This window comes from Lagenorhynchus albirostris, chromosome 2 (genome assembly GCF_949774975.1).
Source record: "Lagenorhynchus albirostris chromosome 2, mLagAlb1.1, whole genome shotgun sequence".
Classification (NCBI taxonomy): domain Eukaryota; kingdom Metazoa; phylum Chordata; class Mammalia; order Artiodactyla; family Delphinidae; genus Lagenorhynchus; species Lagenorhynchus albirostris.
Genome location: NC_083096.1, coordinates 169,748,126 through 169,769,745, shown reverse-complemented (window position 1 = coordinate 169,769,745; position 21,620 = coordinate 169,748,126). Strand labels below are relative to the sequence as shown.

At 45.9% G+C, this 21,620-nt stretch overlaps 1 protein-coding gene across 2 annotated transcripts in view; it reads left to right on the top strand.

Annotated features, from left to right (window-relative positions):
• Positions 1-21,620, top strand: part of ALPL (alkaline phosphatase, biomineralization associated) — a 64,372-nt gene that overhangs the window by 2,390 nt on the left and 40,362 nt on the right. The window contains exon 1 of one of the 2 annotated variants that reach the window (XM_060141182.1): positions 7,574-7,656. The exons of the other annotated variant lie outside the window; for it this stretch is intronic. The gene's annotated coding sequence lies outside the window, so the exon portion shown is untranslated. Of the gene's footprint in view, positions 1-7,573; positions 7,657-21,620 lie in introns of those variants that run through there. 2 annotated transcript variants of the gene reach the window in all.

The window sequence follows — 21,620 nt, the reverse complement described above, 5'->3', positions numbered from 1 at the left end:
CAGAAAATGCAACCCTGAGACTGGGCATAGGGTTATGTCGCTGCCCCTGAACCCTGGAAACCTGTCACCCCCCTGCCTAGGCCCTGTCCTTTCCCTGATGGGTTGAGCTGTGGAGTGGCATGGCGTCTTCCTTGCCCACACTCAGGTGCCACCTCCTGTCATCCTAAACTCAGCCTTGGCCAGGAGCCTGGAGGTCCTTGCTGGGAACAGGCCTGGGGCTGTTATCTCCACAGTGCCTTCTGCCTCTGTGTGTCCCAGCTTTGAAATGAGGTGAAACCAAACTCAAGCCCTGCCTGTCCCATGGCTTACATACCCAACATTCCCTGCAAACTAGGAATCAGTCCTGGAGAAGGGAAGTGACTTGTTCAAGGACACACAGATGCTACCTGGGGAGCTGGGGCTGGAGCCCTGGTGATGACTCTAGCGATCTTCACGAGTACCCATCTTTGGGGATGAGGCCTCTTAATGGAGGGGTAGGATCCCGTGACACAGCTCAGAGTTCTCACCTTGAGTTATTAATACAAAACTCAGGGCTTGAAGAGAACATTACGGGGAGTGAGCAAGCTGAGCTGAGAACCGGCACCCAGCAACCTCCGTGTGGCCACAGGAATGCACACTCAGCTTTCCCGTGCTACGTCGTCGTCCTCATCCTCAGCAGGCTGGAGCTAAGCTGCGCGGTGTGTTTTTTTGTTTTGTTTTTAGAGATGGCCTCACTTTTAGAGGGCAGTTGTGGGCAGTAGATTGGAGGTTCAGTCCCAGCACTGCTGTGTGACCCTAGACAAGTTTATTTCCCTCTCTGAGCCTCAGGTAAGGAAATCATCTGTAATATGGGTTAATAGCAGAGTTGATATGTGGGGCCAGCAAAATCATAAATGGCTTTTCACCATTGAATGGCTCAGCTGGGGCTGACCCACTGTTGGAGATTGTTGTTGAGAAGTTAATATTTCCTATGGGACAGTTTCTTTGCCACTACCAGGTGATCCATAAGGGCCAGAGGGAAAGCCCTATATGTAGGTTACAAAGGCCTAGACAGGAGGGAAAGTGCTGGCTTTGGGATCAGCATCTTGGGTTCCAATCCCTAGCTGTGTGACCTGAGGCAAGTCACTTGGCCTCTCTGAGTGCTGGGTTCATAGTAGGCCCCCAGGAACTCTTCTCTGATGCTCAGTGTCCAAAGAACATTCAAGAATAGTCTCCATATTTTTCCACCCCCCTCATACCACCCCCCAACATTTACTAATTACTCCCAGAAAAACTTCATGCTTAAAGTTTTCCATGCTGAAATTCTCAACCTCACTGTGGCATGAAATCAATTGTTTGCATTTAATTTGACTTCTCAAATTAAGAGGTAAAATTTGAGATGAGGATAGGGGGTGGGGGGGAGGAGATGAGGAAAATGAAGTTAAACCAGATGTGTTTTTGTTTAACTGTCGGATGGTGGTTAAACTGCCTGGGTATTAAGATCATTCTTTCTGAATTCCAGTAACCAGGAGTCAAGTTTCACTTAAAATTGTAGTGTTCCTTCCTGGCTACCGTGGACTAGCCCTCCCCATTATTATTATTATTACTATTTTATATTCATCTGAGGTCACAAAGTACTGGCCAGAGAAGAGACCTCATAGATTCCTCAGAGCTGGAAGGCATTTAAAGGCTGCCTCTGTCAACCGGCTGCTTTGCAGACCAGGGAGACTGAGGTCCAGAGAGGGGAACGGCTTGCTCAGGGTCACCCATGACTGTCCTAAAAGTAACCACTATCTTGATTTTGGTGTGTATCATTTCCATAGTATATCCTTAATATATCTTTTTTTTTTTTTTTTTGCGGTATGCGGGCCTCTCACTTTTGTGGCCTCTCCCGTTGCGGAGCACAGGCTCCGGACACGTAGGCTCAGCGGCCATGGCTCACGGGCCCAGCCGCTCCGCGGCATGTGGGATCTTCCCGGACCGGGGCACGAACCTGTGTCCCCTGCATCAGCAGGCGGGCTCTCAACCACTGCGCCACCAGGGAAGCCCAATATATCTATTTTTTAAAAAGAAAGAATTGTTGAAGGGAGAATACAGGTGGTGTGAGTTGGTAGAAAAAGATCCGCAACTCAGAGCAGAGTTTAAGCCCTTGAACTGTTGATATACTACCTGTGTGACCTTGGGCAAGTCCCTTCCCCTTTCTGAGCCTCAGTGTCCTCATCTGTAAACCAAGTTGCCTGAAGAGCAGGAGTTGGGGGGTTGGGACATCCCTAAGACTTGGAATGGGTCTGATTTAATTTGAGTTGGTCCTCAAACATTTGTGACTTAGGTTATGGCAGGTCAGTCACAAACTGCCCTCCTGAGGCAGAAAAGGGTGGGGGTGGGGGCATTGTTGACTCCCGCAGTGATTTTTTTTAAATTTTATTGAAATATAGTTGATTTACAATGTTGTGTTAGTTTCAGGTGTACAGCAAAATGATTCAGTTATACATATATTCATTCTTTTTTAGATTCTTTTCTCATATAGGTTATCACAGAATATTGGGTAGAGTTCCCTATGCTATGCAGTAGGTCCCCGTCGGTCATCTATCTTATATATAGTAGTGTGCATGTGTTAATCCCAAGCTCCTGGTTTATCCCTCCCCGCCACATTTCCCCTTTGATAACCATAAGCTTGTTTTCGATGTCTATAAGTCTCCTGCAGTGATTTTAAAACGTTGATTTCATTGCTGGTGATTGCATTTTACATAAAAACAAGGGTTTCTGGCTTCTCTCAAAAGATCAAAAGATGTGGCCACTCTGGGCTGCATCCCTGCCTGGCCACCATGACTGGAGCTGATTAGCAGCTGCTCCACCCACTTGACCGCAGTCCCCACTGTGCCCTGCTCTCGCACCCAGCCCATTTGCTTCATTGCCATTCCCTGCCTGCCTTCTGAGTTTGCAGTTTCTGGGCTAGGTGCATGAGGCTTGGGCCAGCCCTCAGGAGGCTCAGGTTAGGAATGTGGGACACATAGACACCAACCCCTCTTCCGGGGCCTGGCAGCATCTCTGAAACATGTCAGCCAGGAGGAGGGAGCTTCCTTTCTGCTTTTCTGGTCCCAGGAAGAGGCTAAGGGCTCTAGAGTTTGGGGGCTAACAGAGCATCAGCCTGTCAGTGCTTAGGAAGCTGGGCCTGGGGCCCACCCCCTAGGGGACAGGCAACCTGGGGTGCTTCAGACTAGAGATTATGCAGCCCCCTGAGGGGAGGGACCCCCTTGACATCTGCCACCTCACCTAATGCTCCCAGTAGCCCTGTGCATTGGTGTCACTTCGCAGACAGGAAACACCATCTTGCACTCTGAACCCACAGCTCTCTGTTCTGCCCCCTTTGCTGGGGGCCAAGGCCTGGTGTTGAGGACAGGCCATAGCCCAGCTGTAGCACAGATCGCCAAATCGCCGTGTCTGAGCTCAAGGGCAGTGTAGGAGGCCATGAAACCTCATGGTTAAAGCTCACGGTGAAGGCTCTGGAGGCAGCTGCCTAGCGTGAGATCCTAGAAGGTCTCCACAAGCCAACTGTTCTGCGGGGTACAAGGTGAACAAGGGGGAGCCCTGATTCCTGACAGAGCCACAGGGCCCCTGGTCCCTGCAGCTGCAGAGGAGTGCTAGGAATGACCTTGTGTGGGAAGTAGCATTTTGTGAGCACCCGCTGGGTACCAGGCACTTTCCACATCATCTTTGAACCTCACCTACCCCTCACCCCCTGCCATTTTGCAGTTGAGGCTCAAGGGATGGACACCTTGGGTCCAAATCCCTTCCCGAGGTGCCTCAGTCACCCTGCCCTGACCCAGGGAAGGGAGAGAGGGGAATGGCGGCTGGGAGGCTATTTCCTCTGAGACCCTGTAGTGCGGCACTGACCCAGGGCTTGTTTGAGAGAAGCGTCTTCATCTTCCCAGATCTCAGTTTGTGATTCAGGTGGGTGAACTTCCGCTGGCCAGGTCTGCAAGCTGCCGGCCAGGCCCAGCTAACATTTTATGTTCTTTAAAAAAGTGTTTAGGTGGATTTTACTTGAAAAACCGCAAATCCCACTTAAAAAAAATTTTTTTTTAATTTTTAAAATTTTTATTTTTTGGCCGCGTTGGGTCTTCGTTGTTGCACGCGGGCTTTCTCTAGTTGTGGTGAGCGGGAGCTACTCTTCGCGGCATGCACGGGCCTCTCATTGTGGTGGCTTCTCTTGTTGCGGAGCGTGGGCTCTAGGCGCACGGGCTCGGTAGTTGTGGCTCGCGGGCTCTAGAGCACAGGCTGAGTAGTTGTGGTGCACGGGCTTAGTTGCTCTGCGGCATGTGGGATCTTCCCGGACCAGGGCTTGAACCCATGTCACCTCCATTGGCAGGTGGTTTCTTAACCACTGCGCCACCAGGGGAGTCCCTGTAAATCTCACTTTTAAAAGGATCTGCCATGTGACTTTTTGTGAAGTCAAGCTCTTGCCTTCTCTGATCCACCTTTTACTTTGTCTACAGAACAGCAGGGTGGGCACTCTCCCAGACCTCAGGTTGAGGTTGTCAGTTCGATGTCCTATAATCCTCTAAGCTGGCTGTGTCAGGCTTGGCCTCTCTGAGTATCATTTGTCTCTTTCTACTCCACCTGTTCCGACTTTGACTTACTGGCCTCTTAACATACAGGAGTTAATAACGTACTCATCTGCCACCATTCTGGGTGGAAAGTGTGTCAGCTGACTCTGAGACCCCCCCCTCCCCTCCTTCACTCCTTCTTAGCACCTGTATAGCTGCTCTGTTTCCTCTGCCTCATTAAGCGAGCACCCCCCTCCCACCTCCACACACCACCGCTAACGTTGCCATGCCACATGCCATGTGGTACTCAGTGCCTGTCCTGGAACTGTTCAGTTGGTCTAACGGCTGCCCTATGTGGCAAGTGCAATTATCCCATTACAGATGAGGAGACTGAGGCACAAAATCACTCAGCCTGAAAGTCGGAAATATACACACTCATCCCCTACCATTGCCAATCCACCCACTCAAGGATGTTTCCTTCTTTGTGACATGAATGACACACCCTATTTCCCTAGAAGAGTGTGGTTGCTTATTTTGAAATGATCAAATATAGTAATTCATATTTCAGCTTCAGTTAGCCTATCAGGATATCAAAGATAAACAAGTTCCTCTCAAAAGCTCATTTGAGCCTTGCCTTAATCGCCTGAGTAGTTTTTGTGAAAATGCTGTGAGTTTTCATTTTTCCCCTTGACCTCATCCTTCCAACGAACATTTAAGGTCTTACTCTGTGTCAGGAACTGAGCAAATCACTTTTAAGGACCTTATTATATTTAACTTGTTGTCCTCTCCATTTTATAGAGATGAAAACTAAAGCTCAGAGAAACTGAGTAACTTTCTCAAGGTCACACAGCCAGAAAGAGGCGGTGAGACCCAAATTTAGGTCTCATGCCTTCCTGCCCAATCAGATTAGCATCTGGATTCAATTTTTTTGTCTGGATACAAGCCCTCAGGGACCTTGCTGTATATATTTGTTTTCAGTGGAACCATCTGTCTCTAGGGTTTGCAAAGGTCTCAGAGGGAGGGGACCAAGCACAGGCACACTCCTGGTTGGATAGACGCTTCTGTTCTTCCAGACAATGGGTTTTGGCCTGGACACCTCCTCTTCTGGTCAAGAGGAAGGAAATGACGATCCTAGCAGGAAGCATCCTCAGAAAGCCAGAGGAGCCTGGGTTTGAATCCCAGCCCTGCCATTTCAAGCTGTGTGACCTTGGACATATCCCTTTCCCTCTTGGCTTTCAGTTACCCTGCCTGACAACTATGGCTTGTGTGAGGGAGGCAAGGTTAGGACTTTTCTAGTTCACGTGTGGCAAATAGTTGGCATGCATGCTGTCACCCTCTTGTCCTGTACATGTCAGACATGACTAATCAACCACTGCTCTTTCCTTCTAAACCTTAAGTTCCTTCTAAATGCAGCCCTACAGGCAGCCATTATCCACTCATTAGAATTGGCACACAAGATGGAAAGACATCCCGGAACCAGATTAGACTCAGGCATTGTGTGAACAGGGGCAGAGAAGGGACAGGCCCAGGTGGTGCCCGGGTCGGTGTCACTGTGCTCCTGTCTCCTTTTCCTGGTCTGGGAAAGCAGGAGGACTCCGGAGCTAGGCTGTGCCAGAGCTCGCCTCTGGTGTAGGGTGCAGACCTTCATGGGGCTGTGTCCCCGGCTCACTCCCCGCGGAAGGGTTTCTGGGGCTGTCACAACTCAGGCTTAAAGTAAAAGGGAGAAGGAAGAGGCTGGTTTCAGATCGTCCCGGAAAGAGTTCCGCTAACCCCTTCCCCCACCCTCCCTGATAATATCCATAGTAGTCGTAATAGTAGTAATAAGAGTTATTAACAGCTACTGAATATTTGTTATGCACCAAGCCACTCTACTAAGTGCTTTATATACATCCATGCTTTTAATCCTTATAACAGCCCATTTTTCAAGTGACGGAAATGACTCGAAGGTGAAATAATTTGCCCGAGTGTCCTCAGCTGGTGAACCAGCGGAGTTGCTGAGATTGGAATTTTCACATCCGTCCAGCCCTGAAGCTGGCTCCCCTCCCTGGCTCAGTTTCCACACTGGCTCTTCCTCACTCACCATCATCACCTCTCATTTGCGACCCTGACATTCCTTCACCTGTGGAAAGCGCTCTTCCACATGCAGAGCCTTCCGTGTACACATGGGAGTAGCACAGCAAATGGTATCTCCATGTTGCAGGTTAGAAAATTGGGCCTGGGATCACACGGTGAGGAAATGGTTATCCCTGGGCCCTGGATTGGCCAGGGGAGCCTGGGTTGGGGGATGGGAACATGGGAGTGTTGCAGCTGAGGTGGGGTTGAGTTGCTGACCCCTCATCCTGGATGAACCAAAACTAGATCCTGTTTTAATCAGCCATGGGACCATAGATGAGTCACGTTAACGCTCATTTAATAGTCACTTTAATACTGGATACTGCCAGCCTCAGTATCCAGACTCTTATACTTTTCCATTTTTAAAGCTCTTTCTTATTCATGAACTCGCTGAATCCTTGAAACAGCCCAATAAAGTATTATCTTCATTTTGCAGAATGGAAACAGGCTCAGGTCAAGTGGATGGCAGAACCAGCCCTCAAACTCAGGTCAGGATCACAGGCTAAAGATCTTTCCCCAGATGTGTCCCCCAACCTGTCCCATCTTTGCCTTTGCACCTGCTGTCCCCTCCCCTGCAGTGTCCTCCCTGCCTGTGTTGCCAGTTGGCATCGTGGCTGCTTTTCTAGATCTTGCTTGGAAATCTTCAGCCCTTTGTAATCTGATCATCCAGGTAGTGTCTGGCTCTGTGTGAGTTGAGTTTCTGGAGGGCAGGAACCCCAACTGAGCCATTCGTGAATCCCAGTGTCTAGCAAGGTACCCTCATTCAGCAAGCGTCCAATGACGTTAACGTAATGAAAGGCTGCCCCGCCTGGCAGGGGTTTCCGCAGCCCAGCTGGGCTTGGTTCCCATGGGGAAATCTGAAAAGGCTGTCCCGCTGGGTTTAACACCTGAGCCACTCCAGGCTGAGCCTGGCTGCCCTTCCCGCATCTGCATTGGTGTCTTCTTCTCTCCGTCAGTGACATCAGCTCATGAATGATGGGTTAATGATTGGCAGCAGGACAATCCAGTCTCCCTATTGGTGGCTCAGACCCTTAGTCAGGTATGAGTTTCCCCAGCGTCATACCTCTGACCAATCTTCTTGTTCACAGGTGGACCCTCAGTGCCCAATAACCTTAATTTCTTTAAAAATAGGAACAGCCATCATTTGCCGAATCTATATAACATGCATCCTGGTGCATAGCATGCACTCAATACATATATGGTGAATGGGTGAGTGAATACTTGCAGGAAATAATATCTCTTAGGAACTAAGACCTTGTATGACCTCCGTGCCTGTTTCCTCCTCTGTCCCTGAGAGGTACTCGGAGGAGTGATTGATACATATATATCAATAGATATTTGTTTTAAATATGTCATGGACCAGGCTCTGTTTTAAGTGTTTCACTTATATTTATTCATTTTTCCTCACAACTGAGCCCCAGAGAGTCTAAGTAATGTCTCCTAAGTCACACAGTCGGTACCAAGTGCAAATATTTTCATACCTTCCAGGGCACATGTATTCCAAGTAATATAATGTGGTGACCATTTTCCCCCAACCTCTTTCCATAGCACAGAAGCCCCTGCCCCAGAGCCTGTGGTCATAAGTAGTAGGTGAGTCCAGTGGTGGTTTTGCCCCCTGACTAGGAAACATGTCCATGGATATAAAATATGCTAAAATGTGTTAAGACACTGTGTTAAGACACAGTGCCGAGCACATAGTAGATCTTGTGATCCTCATCCGTGTAACAGGCGTGGATCCCGCCCTGTATAGAAGCCCACAGGAGGGAGACCTGAGTCTGCTGGAGAAAGCCGGGAGATCCTTCACAGAAGAAATTAAAGCGGTCCTGAATGACTATAATAGCATCAGCTCATACCTCCTAGGAGCAGACACTGCCCCAAGTGTGTTAGATATAGGAACTCTTCAGCCGTGGGAGGCAGCACCATAATTAATCATCCCCACCCCATGGATGAGGAAACAGAGAAACGAACTCACTTGCTCGGGGAAATGGTTAGCAACTGGCAGGCCGGCGTGTAAATCCCAGCCATCAGGCTATGGAGTCTGGCCGTACTGCCTCCTTTTGTAAGGAAAGGCTCATCTAAGTTTCCTGCTTGTCAGTTCCTCTCGCCTCTGCTCAGGGCTGGCTGTTGGCAGGCAGGCCTGGGTGAGTGTACACGCTGATATTACATGATCCTTGCAGTGGAGGAGAGTTTCCCCACCTCCTGGGGAGCCTTCCCCACATCACACCCTGAGGCTGGGCCCAGATGGAGGTTTTCAGGAAAGGAAACCAGCCCATCACCTTACTCCTGCCTGGGGCAGCCCCTGCATGTGTCAGCTCCCTAATTCCCTGGCACTGCTCAGAGCCGACAGCAACAGGGACTAACATCCCCCCCCATGGGGAAGATTCGTGACAGTTCTGAGGGAGGTACTACTGTGGTCTGTAATACACAGAGGCAGAAACAAGACTCAGTGTGGTTAAGTAACTTGCCCAGGGTTGCAGAGCTGATGGGTGGAGGAGCTGGGATTTGAACCCAGAGTCTGGGGGCTTTCCCCTCTGCTTTTCAGTCTGCTCTGAGCTGACTGGTTTTGCCTCTGGTGAGGGAAAAATTGTCTGTCTTGGGGATGCCTGGTCCAGAGACTTAGGCTTGCCTCCAAACAATCTTAATTTGTTTAATAATACTAAGAGTTGTCATTTGCTGAATCCCCATGTATGGCCTGCTAAGTGAGTGTTTTACACACCCTTTTTCATCTGGTCCTCTTAAACTTCCCACAGAGTAGGTACTCCAATCCCAGCTTTTACAGGTGAAAAGGAGAAGCACGGAAAAGGGAAGGGACTTGCCCAAGGTCATGCAGCTCATAAGTGGTTAAGCCAGAATTGGAACCTGGGCAGCCTGGCTGCAGAGTGTGGGCCCTGAGTCACTTAATAAGTATTAGATAAATCTCTGCAGGTCAGATGTATAAACTCTTCTTGCACCTGATGGTTCTTCCAGAGCCTGACTCAGAGAGGGGGTGCAAGGCAGGAGTTGAGCAAGTGGCAGGAATAGACTGCGGGACACTCCCTGGCCCCCTGAGCCGAGGATGCAGAGTTTATCTACCCCTCGTGCGATCCTGGTCAAAGGGAGGAACGGACAGGGGTGGGGAGCACAGGGGGCAGTCCCGGTGCCTCCAGAACCAGGGTCAGAAGGAGGCCAGAGTAATTAGCCTGGCTGGAGCTACTGCTAACTGAGAAGCCTCAGTGGGGGACTGGCCCCAGCTTCAGTCCAGGGCTCTGGCCTTGGACCTCACCCTCCTGGAGTTCCATCTCAGGCTTCCAGAGTCTTCCTGGGGTGGCAAATCTCAGAGCCCTGGTTTGTGTGAGAACTGTGCTCTGCAGTTTCCCCTTTCGACACCCAGGTCCCTGGACTGGCCTGCCTGCCCCACTTCGTCCTTTTGGAGGAAGCAGATCCTTTCCTCTTGCGTGGCGACTTGATTGGAATAATCAAGTATTTCCCCACTGGCCCCTGGCCAGGCTGAGCTCACTTGGCACGGCCTCTCCCTGGGGCTCTGAGGCAGGCCTGCCAGCCTCCCCATCCTGTAGCACGCTCTAATCAGCGAGGCTGAGAGGCACAGAAAAGCCTGTCCCATTGGCTTTGCTGGGCAGGCCCCAGATGGTTCCTGTGGCAGAGGCAGGGCTGACCTTGGGCTTTGTTCCCTCACTGTCTGGAGTGACTACTGGTTGGTGGAAGGAGGGGCTGTCCCCACTTCAGAAAATTCACGCTGGAGTGGCCTTTCTTGTCAGCTCACCTGGGTGTCACCTCTTGGCGCCTGTCAGGCTGGAAAAAGGAGGGAGCAGAGTCAGGAAGGGGGAAAGATGGGTGCAGAACATTCATTCATTCATTCATTCAACAAACATTTCCTTATCCCAGCTGCCTTCTAGGCCCCAGGCTGGCTGCTGGAATTCGCAGACGAATCTGGTCTAGCTTTTCCTTCAAAGATCAACCAGTGTGTGCAGGAGATGGTCATGTAAACAGACACATTCAGACACACTCACCAGGTGGTGTAGGGTGAAGGAGAAAGTTCAAGAGCTGTGGGACCAGAGGAGCCACCTAACCAAGCCTCAGGCAGAACAACCACAAAGCATTTCTGCGGGAGGCAGCATCCTTCTTTTTATTTTCCTCTCTCTTTCCAACAAATACTGAGCATCTTCTGCAGGCAGGTGTGGCTCTGGGCGCTGGTGATACAGGAGCTCCTCTGTAATGCAAAAGACAGACCACACAATAAAATTGGGTTAATTTCAGCCAGCGATGAGCAGGGTTGTGAAATAGTGAGAGACTGGGGTGCGGTAGGAGCTCAGAGGAGGTGGCCTTTGACCTGAAGAATGAGGAGTGATCCAAGCAAGACCTTGGGGATGAGTGTTCCAGGCAGGGGAACAGGCCGTGCAAAAACCCTGAGGGAAGAGAACAGGGCACAGAAGGTCTGAGTGGTGAGCGGGGCGGGTGGGGGGGTGGGGTGGGCCAGGAGGTGATGTCAGAAGGTGGGCTGGACCCAAAGCTTGCAGACCTCAGACCGACTCTGGGAGAATCAGCAGGGCCTGCCAGGAGAAGTAAGGTAAGGGTGACCTGTTTGTTGGGTGGCCCCTTAAATGGTTGTTTAAGCAGGAATGGACTTTGGGGTTTGCCACTCCAGCCCTCTCCAGGCACAGAGAGGGAAAGTGACCCTCCCAGGTTGTGAAGGGTGGTGGTAGGACTGTATCTGGGTCCCCTAGCCACCAACCAGTTTCTCTCCAATATGCCCACACAGCCCCTCTGAGTTAAGGCAAACACTTATTAAGCACTTACTGTTTGCCAAGAAAGTTACATATCTTGCCTACTTTGACAGGAGGAGGTGACCTGGGTTCCAGATGATTGACCCTGGCCGAGTGACTGAACCTCAGTTTACTCATAAAATGGGGACAGTAATGGTTTCCAGCTTGTAAAACTGTTGAGGATTCAATGAGATATGAAGCGTGTTGAACAGTTTCTATAGCGCTTGACAAAATGTGAATATTTACTGAGCACTTTTATTTTCATTTAAGTTGTTTTATGGACCCTGGGATCTTTCAGTGGATTAATCATGATCCTTGTTCAAGCACATTTATCACTGGTTCATAATGGCCCTCTTGTATATTTTATTATTTTTATTTTTTGGCCGCACCGCGTGGCATGTGGGATCTTAGTTCCTCTACCAGGGATCGAACCCATGTCCCCTGCAGTGGGAGCGTGGAGTCTTAACCACTGGACTGCCAGGGAAGTCCCTATTTTATTATTAAAAATAAATTTTAAATGCCTATGAGCCATCATCCAATACCTTACATCTTCCTCTGGGTTCCTCCATCTGTCTCCTACCCACCTTTCTTCATGTGGGGAAACCACTCTCCTGAGTCCGGGCTTTCTCATTCCCTTGCCTTTTAAAATTATTATTTTAAAATTTTGATTAATACTTTATTAGTAGTATTATCACACACAGATATACATGTTACACATATGAAGTTTCTCATGTGCTTTGCCTTTTTTTGATTAGTATTTAAAATCATATATATGTGTGTATTATACACATTATGTAAAATATGTATTTTTTTACTTTATGAAAGTGTATCATGCTTTACATAACCTCCTGGGACTTGCTTTTTTCACTCAATCTTACATTGCCGAGATTGATCCAATGGTTGCATGTAGCTGTAATTCCTTTTTTAACTACAGTATAATATTCCACTGAGTATTCCATAATATATATATATTTTTTTGGCCGTGCTGCCCTGTTTGTGGGATCTTAGTTCCCCGACTAGGGATTGAACCTGGGGCCTTGGCAGTGAAAGCGCCAAGTCCTAACCACTGGACCTCGAGGGAGTTCCCACCACAGTTTTTATTTAGTCAACTTCTTGTTGATGGCATTTGGGTTGTTTTCAGGTTTTTGCTAGTGTAGAAAAAGCACTATGAGTATTCATGAGTATATGCTTTCTAATGCATATATATAGAAATTTTCTCTTGATATATAACTAGGAGTGGAATTGTGGGGTCATAGGGTATATGAATATTTGTTCAGTATCACAAGATAAGAGCAAACTGTTTTCCAAAGTGATTGTATCAGTTTATACTCCCACCAGTAACATATAAGAGATCCTGTTGTTCTACATCTTCCATAAGTGTTGTCAGACTTCTTATTTTTTCCAACCCAACAAGCATAACGATTTCTCACTGTAGATTTGATTTACATATCCCTGATTGCCAATGAGGTTGAAGAAGTGTGTATGAATGTGTGTGTGAGAGATGTCTTTTGCCCATTTTTTTCTTTCTTTTTTTAAAAATATTTATTTATTTATTTTTGGCTGTGTCAGGTCCCAGCTGCGGTGCGCCAGCTCCTCCTTGAGGCTTGCAGACTCCTCTATAGTTGAGGCATGCAGGCTTAGTTGCTCCGAGGCATGTGGGATCTTAGTTCCCTGACCAGGGATCGAACCCGTGTCCCCTGCACTAGAAGGTGGATTCCCAACCACTGGACCACCAGGGAAGTCCCTTGCCCATTTTTCTATTTGTCCTTTTTTTGTTTGTTTCTTATTGATCTGTAATAGTCCTTCCTTCCTCCCTCCCTCCCTCCTTCTCCTCCTTCCCTCCCTTCCTTCCTTCCTTCCCCCACTGTGTGGTTTGCAGGATCTCAGTTCCCTGACCAAGGATTGGACCCAGACCACGGCTGTGAAAGCCCGGAATCCTAACCACGAGGCCACCAGGGAACTCCCTTGTAATAGTTCTTTATATTTCTGAGTCTACTGATGTTTTGGAAACTGAAATTCTAAAATTTAATAGAGTCGAATCTAGCACTGTTTTATTTAATATTTAGTGCTTTTTGGATCTTATTTAAGAAAGTGTGCCTTAACTCCAAGATCAGAAAGCTGTCACCTACAGTTTCTACTAAATGTTTCAAAGTTTTGTTTTTCACATTTAAGACCTTGATCCATGTTCAGTTGATTTTGTGTATAGTGTAGGATAAGGATCCAATTCAACTTTTTTCCCATCTGGGTACCCATTTTTTCTTATGTTTTCCAGTTCTCTTTGTAGCTGATGTATGAAAGTGCAATAGGCTTTTTTGCATTTGATCTTATCAAGCTAATTTGCTAAACTCTATTTCCAATTATTTGTCTGTAGATCCTATGCAGACAATCAGTTACAAGTAATGATAGTTTTCTTTTGTATTTTTAGATCTTTGTGCTTTTAACTTTTTTTCTCATCTTATTACACTGTCTAGGACTACCAGTACAATCTTAAAAATTTAAAAGGTGGTATTAGGTATCTTTGTCTTGTTTTTTATTTTAGAGATAATGCTCTAATGTTTCCCCATTTAATATATATGTATTGCAGATTTTTTATAAATTGCTTTTTTTAGGTTAAGGAAGCTTTGTTCTATTCATAACTTACCGAGAGCTTTTTAAAAATAATAATTTGTGTTGAATTAATTTGCATTAAATGCTTTCAAAAAGTATCTTGAGATGATTATATGGTTTTTCTCCTTTAATCTGTTCATGTAGTTAATTACTTATTTGATCTTCTAATATTAAACCATCTTTGCAGTCCTAACATAAGTCTAACTTGTATATTGGTTATTCTCTTATATCTTGTTTAGAATTATTTTATCAGTTTTCATGAATAAAATGGGTCTGTAATTTTCATTTTTTATGTTGTGCTTTTCTGGCTTTGGTATTGCAATAATAATGGCCTCACAGAAGTAGATGGTAATATTTTCTCTTTTACTGTTTTCTGGAAAAGTCTGGGTAAATTTGAGATAATTTGCTTCTTGAAGTCTGATAGAACTCACCTGTAAAATCACCTTGGCCTGTTTTCTTTGTGGAAGGATTTTAACTACTGTTTCAATTTTTAAATTTAGTTTCCTTATTTCTTCTTGCGTCAGTTTTGGTATGTTATATATGTATTTTTAGAAATGTATGCATTTAATCTGCATTTTCATATTTATCAGTGTAAGGTTGCTTATAGCATTTTCTTATTGTATTCCTCTTTTCCGTAATAATTGTGTATTATCTCTTTCTCCCTCTGTTTATTTTTTAAAATTAATCTTGCCTCAAGTTTATTGACTTTTTTAAAGGACCAACTTGTGGCTTTGATCTTCTCAGTTTAATCTTTGTTTTCTGTTTTGTTGATTTCTGCTCTTTGTAATCTCCTTTTATTCTCTTCGAGTTTCTGTTTTTTCTAATTTCCTAAATTGGAAACTTAGCTCATTAATTTTTAGACTTCCTTTGCTGCGTTGCACTTTTTGATATATAGTGTTTTATTATCGTTCAGTTATAAGTGGTGTTTAATTTCTACTATGACATTTCTTTGATCTATGAGTTATTTAGGGATTTTTAAATCTCTAAGTGTATGGAAAATTGTTTGTCCTTTTAAAAACTAACTTCAAATTTAATGGTCAGAGAATGTGGACTATGTGAAAACCTGTTATTTAAAATGTGAGACTTGTTTTGTGGTCTGGTATGTGATTAATTTTTAAAATGTTTGAGTGTTCCTGAAAAGTATGTGTGTATCCTACTTTTTAATTTCAATTTATCTTGCTTTTTCTGTTTCATTTTAATATTTTATTACTTTAAAAGAATTGTTAGCTGTAGCTCTTCCCTGCAAAGACAAGATTAGCACTTTCTTATACCCTTTGGTCTCTCTCTTCCCTTTCAACCCTTATACTCTTCAGTGACATGCCTTTGAGCCCCCATGACAGCACATTAAAACTGTCTAGGTTTTACAGTTCTCAGTTGTTTAGATATTATATATTTGTCTTGTTCTTCTCTTTGATCTGGGGATTTTTTTTAAACACTAAACTTTACTAAGTTATTTGCTCAGCTTTCACATATCTTTAGTATCATATGTGGAATTTGTTTCTATTACTGAAGTAGTTACTTCAAAATTTTTTTTGGGGGGGTGTCTTTTTGTATAAACCTGAGCCATTGAGTGTTTTTTTTTAGCCTTTAACATTTGAATGGCAGTTTAGCTGGATATAAAATTCTCAGTTCAAATTCTTTTCCTTTGGTACTTCGGTCAATTCAATTTGTTACTTATTCCTTTGTAAGTGATCTGTTTTTCTCTAGACTTTGAGAATGTGTCTTCTGATATTCACTCTAATATTTCTGAGTGTGGGTTTTTCATTATCTATCCTGTCTGATGTATTTGGGATTCTTTCAAACTGAAATCTATCATTTTTCTTCAGTTCCAAGGTTGTCTTCATTATTTCTTCAAATATCTCTTCTTTTGATTTATTTTCCTCTCGTGGGACTCCTAATATCTAGATGTTGGTGCTTATATTTCCATCTCTCTCTTTTTTTTGGTTGATGTATAATTTCATTCAATAAAATGCACAGATCTTAAGTGTTCAATTCAATGTGGTATTTTGACCAATTACATTACCTTGTAACCATAACCCCAAAATAAGATTAAAATAAGATTATTATTTTAATAATAATAATTATAAGATTAAAAAATAAGATTAAAAAAATTTTTTAAATAAGATTTAAAAAATTTTTTTAATTTTTAAAATAAGATTAAAAAAATTTTTCTATCTCTCTAGCAAGTTCCCTCACAACCGTTTCCAGTTTATTTTCCTCCCAAATTGCAATCATTATTCTGATTTCTTTTACCATATATTAGATCGGTCTTTTCTAGAGTTTCGTGTAAGTGGAATCATACAGCAGATACTCTTCTATGTCTAGCTTCTTTCACTTAGCATAATGTTTTTGAGATTCATCTATGTTTGTTGCCTCAGTAGTTCTCTCCTTTTTTAGTCAAGTGGTTTTCCGTTGAATTAATATACCACCATTGTTTATTCATTGATCTCTTAGTGAATATTTAAACTGTTTCCCGGGACTTCCCTGGTGGTCCAGTGGTTAAGACTGCGCGCTTCCAATGCAGGGGGCGTGGCTTCAAGCCCTGGTCGGGGAACTAAGATCCCACATGCCATGCTGCCAAAAATTAAATAAATAGCGTGTTTCCAGTTTGGGGGTATTATAAATAAAGTTCCTATGAACACTTAATGTATGACTCTTTGGGTGTATTTTCTTTCTTTTTTTAATAAATTTATTTATTTTTGGCTGCGTTGAGTCTTCATTGCCGCGCAGGGGCTTTTTCTAGTTTCAGCGAGCGGGGCTACTCTTTGTTGTGGTGTGCGGGCTTCTCATTGTGGTGGCTTCTCTTGTTGCAGAGCGTGGGCTCTAGGTGCCCGAGCTTCAGTAGTTGTGGCACACCGGCTCAGCAGTTGTGGTGCATGGGCTTAGTTGCTTCACGGCACATGGGATCTTCCCGGATGAGGGCTCGAGCCCGTGTCCCCTGCATTGGCAGGCGGATTCTCAACCGCTGCGCCACCAGGGAAGCCCTTTGGGTGTATTTTCATTTCTTTTGAGCAAATACTTAGGAGTGGAATTGCTGGATAATGTGATAAGTGTATGTTGGTTTAACTGCCAAACTCTTTTCCAAAGTCAGTGTACTTTATTACATAACCATGAGTTTTTCTACATTCTTGCCAATGTTTGATTTTGCAAGTCATTTTGATTTGGTTTTAGTCATTCTGGTGGGTGTGAAACGGGTTTAGTTTTCATTTACCTGATGATAATTATGTGGAGCACCATGAACTATTGGTCATTCGTGTGTTTTCATTTTGAAGTGATACATCTCTTGCCCATTGTGTGTGTGTGGGTTGTTAATCATTTTATTGGCAACTTTAGGAATTCTTTTTTTTTTTCCGTTTTTTTTTTGTTTGTTTGTTTTTTTGCGGTACGCGGGCCTCTCACCGCCGTGGCCTCTCCCGCCGCAGAGCAACAGGCTCCGGACGCACAGGCTCAGCGGCCACAGCCCACGGGCGCAGCCGCTCCGCGGCATGTGGGACCCTCCCGGACCGGGGCACAAACCCGCATCCCCCGCATCGGCAGGCGGATTCTCAACCACTGCGCCACCAGGGAAGCCCAGGAATTCTTTATTTACTGGATACAAGTCCTTTGGGAGCTATGTGTATTGTGCGTATTCTTTCCCATTACGTGTCTTGTCTATTCAGTTTCTTAATGGTATCTTTTGATGAGCAGAAATGTAAAATTTTGATGAAGTCCAAATTATCATTTTTTTTTTTAATGAAGTTAGGACTCCTTGCCTTACCCCAAAGTCACAAAGATATCTGCTTATGTTATCTTCTAGAGGCTTTATGGTTCTGGCTTTTGTAGTTAGGATTATGGGGACTTCCGTGGTTGTCCACGGGTTAAGCCGCGGCGTTTCCACTGCTGGGGAACTAAGATCCCACATGCTGTGTGTTGCGGCCAAAAAAAAAAACAAACAAACAAGAAGATTTGTACAATTAGGTTTATGATCCATTTCAAATTAATGGAGTAAGATTGGGGCTGCTGTTTTAACTTTTAACAGATCTTTTACCATTTCTTTCATATTTCCGATTTCTTAATCCTTCCTGGCTTCTTCCTGGAAATATTCCTCCGTCTGATATCCCAGTTCCCTATTTCATTCCTCAGCTGCAGTATCCATTCTGCAGTTAATTCTACCTATTATGTTTGTTACTTCAACTGTTTTTTCATATAGAATATTTCCACTTGGGTCCTTTAACATTCTCTTATTATGCTTTGTTTCACTAATATCTTTCCTTATTTCTTTGACGTGTTTCGAATGCTTATTTTAAAATTCTCAGTCCATCTGTTGAACACAGCCAATTCCAGTGGTATCTCTAATTGGTTTGTTTTTCTTTTGAAGCCAGTGTACTCCTCGGATTCCCTGTTCTGTAACCCGTGAGCTCATTCCTCGGGGTGGGAGGGTTTCATCTATTCTGTCTGGTGCTGCATGTTGGGGTAAGAATCCAAGCCTGACCCTGGTCTCTGTCAGCATTGATGAGCCCAAGGAGATGACAGTCCCAGAGTGGAGGCCCCCAGGTGTCAGAACTGCATAGTTCCTCCCTGGGTTTGTCATCAGGACCCTCACCCCCAGCCCCCCCACCAAGCAACTAACTCTACAGCATCGAGCCTCACTTTCTGGATGCCAGGAAGAAGCAGCAAGGGAGAGGGCTGTCTGCCTAGGTCAGAATCCACCAGCCTCCAGGTCCAGAAGAGAAGGGGTGGTGGAGTGACCGTGGAGGCCTGTCAGCTCATTAGTTCCCTCTTGGTTTCCGCAATTCCACGGTGCCTGCTGCACGGCCCTGATTTTACTCCGCCATATACTTGGACCGTCTGCCTGGGCCCCGCGTGTGCAAGCGAGAATGCTGGCCTCGATTGCTCCAGGGCAAGTGGGCATGTTTGGGGGCAGGGGGTGTGGGGAGGTGTGCTGGGGAAGGCTTGATGCAAAGAGGCAAGAGCAGAGCTCAAATACGATTGTCTTTTCTACAATATTCTCCACCTGCTAAAGACTAGGCCCTGCCCCTTCTCCTGGCTGCTGCGTTCCCACCCTCCAGCGCTGCACACACCAAGTTAAAACCCCCTTCCGTCTCCCCAGGAGATTCCGTTTCTCTCCAGGATTTCCTAGGCTTAGTGACGTTTTTGCTCTATTGTTACTCTGGCGTTGATTTGAGGATGAGGGGCCGGGAGCCATATGTCTTCCCTCGCTGTTTCTAGGGATGGTGTGTGCAGCACCCTCAACCCCACTGTATCAGCAGCTGGAGCACAGAGACTTCAAAAGAAAAACAGCGAACTGACTTGAGATAGCGCTGGAGTCAGCGACATTAGAACAGATAGACCAAGAATTTTTAATTAACATTAGAAACATACGAAAGAAATAAGGAAATATATTAGCAACATAAGACAGAATGAGAAAGTGTTAAACAATAAAAGAACCATGTGGAAATATGAAATATGGTTTAATATGAAAACCAGCCTTATCATCTGTTCCAGCCCCAACCTTTGCATGCACCTCACAGCTCACTCTTCTCCAAAAAAAGACTTTCATGGCCGCCAGACCTTTGCATGGGCTCTTCCCTCTGATTAGTCTGCCTTCCCTACACTTCTGCTGGAAAAATTCTGACATCCTCGAGACTCCTTCCCTGAAGGCCTCTCACGGTCATTGTGATACTCAGTGATGGCATGGGGTTCAAGAGTTAGGAAACCAGGGTGCTTGTCCTATTCTTCAACTAACTGACTGTGTGACTTTGGGAAAGTCACACTACCTCTCTGGACCTTCGGCTCCTGCTGGGAAAAAAATGAGAGTGCTGGGTTAGATTAGTCCTAGAACCCCTTTCAGCTCTGACAAGCTGGTACAGTGGTTAAGAATGAAGGTTCTGGGCTTCCCTGGTGGCGCAGTGGTTGAGAGTCCGCCTGCCAGTGCAGGGGACACGGGTTCGTGCCCCGGTCCGGGAGGATCCCACATGCCGCAGAGCGACTGGGTCCGTGAGCCATGGCCGCTGAGCCTGCGCATCCGGAGCCTGTGCTCTGCGGCGGGAGAGGCCACAGCGGTGAGAGGCCCGCGTATGGCAAAAAAAAAAAAAAAAAAAGAACGTTCTGGACTTAATCGCTGTGTTTCAAGCTCATTTACTAACCTAGCATAATGGTTAACAGCTTATACTTTGGGGTTGGACAATTTGGGTTCATAATCCCATCTCTGTCACTTGCCTGCTGTGTGACCATAGGCAAGTTACTGAGCCTCCCTGTGCTTTTTTTCCCCCTCTTCTGTAAAATAATGTTGATATTAAGGGTGCCTACCTCCAAGTGTAGGAGCACAATAAATGCAGCTGTTGTTGTGCTGTTGGTGGTTGTTCACCATTATACAGACTTCTCCATTCCATTCAACAAAATCTTGATGTTTGTCTGCCAGGCTCTATCTAAATGCTTTTTTAAATTCTACCAAATTTTATTCCTTAACAGATACTCTCTTTTGCCTTTTATCTTTTTTTTTTTTTTTTGGCTGTGTTGGGTCTCTGTTGCTGCGTGCAGGCTTTCTCTAGTTGTGGCGAGCTGGGGCTACTCTTCGTTGCAGTGAGGGTTTCTCATTGCGGTGGCTTCTCGTTGTTGTGGAGCACAGGCTCTAGGCGTGCGGGCTTCAGTAGTTGTGGCACTCAGGCTCAGTAGTTGTGGCTCGTGAGCTCTAGAGCACAGGCTAAGTAGTTGTGGCGCATGGGCTTAGTTGCTCCGCGGCATGTGGGATCTTCCCGGAACCGGGATCAAACCCGTGTCCCCTGCATTGGCAGGCGGATTCTTAACCACTGCACCACCAGGGAAGTCCCTGCATTTTATCTTTAAAACATCCTTGCAGAATGAGGATCTGTAACCCTGTTTTATGGATAAGGATCCTGCGGCCCCAAACATAAAGTCACTTTCAAAGCTACACAGCCAGGACTTAACCCGATATCCAGCTCCTCCATGGTCAAGGCCTTTCCACTATGCCACAGTGTTCAGAAAGATTAGTCTGGGGTTTTGGGAGATTACTGAACAAATCCAGATGGAAAAGCTTGGTGAGAAACTCCCCCTCCCCGTTACACATGTACGCCAGCTGTCTGTGCGCCTAGGCCGTCCACAAGATGTATTTTGTAGGTTTCATGCAAATGCAGATTTAGTGATGGGCCAGAAGTTAATTGAGGAGGCAGAACAAGGGTGGGTTGGACGATTAGCGTCTCATGTGACCTGGGATAGAGAGCCAAAGGGGCTCTGGGAAAGAGAGCAGTGGTCTTGGAGGACACGGAGTCAGCGAAGAGGAGGACTGAGATTCAGCAAGCCCAGAGCTGAAGCTGAAGAGCGAGGCCTGTGGAAGCAGATGTAGGTCTTGCTAAGAGGCAGTTCCAGAGGGTGGCACTAGGGCTGACTCCAGCCCCGCCCTGTACTCTTGCTGGTCCAGATACGTGGCTTTACCTCTCAGAGCCTGCAAAAGGGCTGCTAGTACCATTTGGTAGGGGAGAGGGTACGTGGGGGAGCGGCAGTAGCCCTGCACCAGAACCTCAGCTCCACAGCTGATTAGATTGGCATGTGTAGGCTCGATTTAATCCTGAAGCCTCAGTTTCCGTATCTGCAGTTTGGGAATCACATTCTTGCCTGCGTGGGATTATTGCAAGCCTCC